Genomic DNA, 2,492 nt, shown 5'->3' on the forward strand with positions numbered 1-2,492 from the left:
TCTCTAAAAATCATTGGAAAAATATTGTCAGGTGAGGATTAACAAAGAACAACAAAAAGGAAATATTATACAGCAGTTAAAATAAACCAGATGTATACATATTACCTCTCACATTTGCTCACATTTTATAGATCTCACCTCCTTGATGTCTGTGGGATCTATTTGCTCCTTTCCATCTGCCCCAACAATTACCTGCCATCATTTTTGCTTGGATGATGCAACAGCCACCTAACTGACCTCCCCGCTCCACATGGCTCCTGGGAGCCATTCCGTAGACAGAGGCTTCTTTCTAAGATGCATGCCTAACATTGGCACTTGTGCTTAAAGCCCTGCAATGACTGTGTCCTACAAGACAAAGCCCAGGTGCTTTAGCAGAGCCCAAGAAAGCCCCACCAACCCTTCCAAGCCACTTCATGGGGTTGTTCATGGTTCAACAGACATGCCAGCTTTCTGCTGCCATGCCTTCATCACGTGATTTGCTCTCTCTGCCCAGAGTAAACTTTCTTTTACTCAGCCCCTTCCCACCTGCACTGATCCACCTGGAAAACCGGATCAGTCTGCAAGTATCCATACTCAAAGCCCCACTCACGAATCTCTGAAGAATTTGCTGCTCTTCCCAGCCAATCTGAGCCATGGGCATCTCCCAGAACAACTGGCACAAGGGCCGTGAGACTGGCGATAAGAGAAAGCCCTACCACAGGAAGTGAAAATATGAGCTGAGACACTTGTGGCCAACACTAAGATTGGCCCTGCATGGGTGGGGAGGCAATAGGACGTACTGTGCCTTGATGCTGAACTGGGCACCTTCTTCTGGGGCTCCAAGTGTTATACATGCAAAACGAGGATTATTAATGTTGGCTACAATGTATCCAACAATGAACTGGTCTGTACCGAGACCCTAGTAAAGAGCTGCACTGTGCTCACTGACAGACAGCACACCCACAGCCCCACTAGGCACTGCCCCTGGGCAGCAAGAAGGGAGCCATGCTGACGGCTGAGGAGGAAGAGTTTTAAACAAACAAAAAACGATCAAAGCAAATTCAGAAGAAATATGATGAAAGGAAAAGGAATGCCAAAATCAGCAGTCTTCTCAAGGGGCATTCCAGCAGGCAGGCTTCTGGCACTCATTGCTCTAAGACCAGGCCAATGTGGCCAAGCAAATAACTATGTGCAAGGAGCTGGAGTTCTAGCTGAGGAAAATCAAGGCCTGGAAGGTCAAATAAATCCTCCTCCCTCCCATCTTAGCTAATGTAAGAAAAGTGTTCTACGTTATGTAAAAGAAAAAAAAAAAAGGGAAGAAAAAGGAAGCAACCAGCCCTCCTAGGTGACTGCATGGATACCCGCCAGTCTGGGTAACCAGCCAGGGGAGGAACCTAGACATTGCAGAGGAGGCGGGGCCAGTCAGGGAACTCCCGGAATTCAGGGAGTGGGTCCTCCACTCACTGAAGAGGTGGGATTTTCTATGAGGGCGGGGCTTGTGATGGGTGGGTCCCAGGTTGGTCACCTGGAGCCCCCTTCCTCCCCCCGCAGGTTCCTCTATTTGGGTCCTGGGCAGGGCTGGTGTGGGTGGTTGAAGAGCTAGCACAGGACACAGCCAAGTTGGACAAGAGCCATCATCTATACTAATAAAAGGGTAATATTAGACCAGGTCGACCGGATATCTTCCAGATGTCCGACTTCCTTATGGACAAAGCCACGGTGGTGGGGGCCTAGGTAGAGGCAGTTATGGGCAATCAGGCCGGTAGGGGAACAGTTAGGTGGCAACAAAGCTAGCAGGGGGGCAGTTAGGGGGCAGCCAGGCTGGCAGAGGACCAGTTAGGGGGCGACCAGGCCAGCAGGGGGGCAGTTAGAGGGCGACCAGGCTGGCAGAGGGGCAGTTAGGGGGTGACCAGGCCAGTAGGGGGGCAGTAAGGGGTGACCAGGCCAGCAGGAGACCAGTTAGCGGGGGATCAGGCCGGCAAGCAGAGGCAGTTAGGGGTGATCAGGCAGGCAGGTAGAGTGGTTAGGGGCAATCAGGCAGACAGGCAGGCAAGCGGTTAGGAGCCAGCGGTCCCGGATTGCGAGAGAGCTATCCAACTGCCAGTTTAGGCCCCATACCACAGGGATGGGGCCTAAACTGGCAGTCAGACATCCCCCAAGGGGTCCCAGATTGGAGAGGGTGCAGGCCGGGCTGCGGGATACCCCCCCCCATATACGAATTTCATGCACCAGGCCTCTAGTCTATATATATATAAAAGCCTAAGCAACCATTACGACTGAATGACCAGAACAACCGGTCAACCAGTCACTATGATATGCACTGACCACCAGGGGGCAGATGCTCAACACAGGAGCTGCCCCGTGGTGGTGAGTGCGCTCCCACAGCCAACCTCCCATGGTCCCTACACCCCCTACCAACCTCCTGCAGCCTCTCTTTCCTTCCCCCCTCCGCCCCCCCCCCCCCGCCCCCGCCAGCCAACCTCCTGCGGTCCCTTCCCCATGTCGGCCTCCCT

At 53.0% G+C, this 2,492-nt stretch overlaps 1 pseudogene; it reads left to right on the forward strand.

The window, feature by feature from the left end:
* The first annotated feature begins 632 nt into the window (after positions 1–632).
* Positions 633–1,249, forward strand: LOC132232566 (small ribosomal subunit protein eS8-like; annotated as a pseudogene).
* The last annotated feature ends 1,243 nt before the right edge of the window (positions 1,250–2,492 follow it).

Source organism: Myotis daubentonii, chromosome 1 (genome assembly GCF_963259705.1).
Source record: "Myotis daubentonii chromosome 1, mMyoDau2.1, whole genome shotgun sequence".
NCBI lineage: Eukaryota > Metazoa > Chordata > Mammalia > Chiroptera > Vespertilionidae > Myotis > Myotis daubentonii.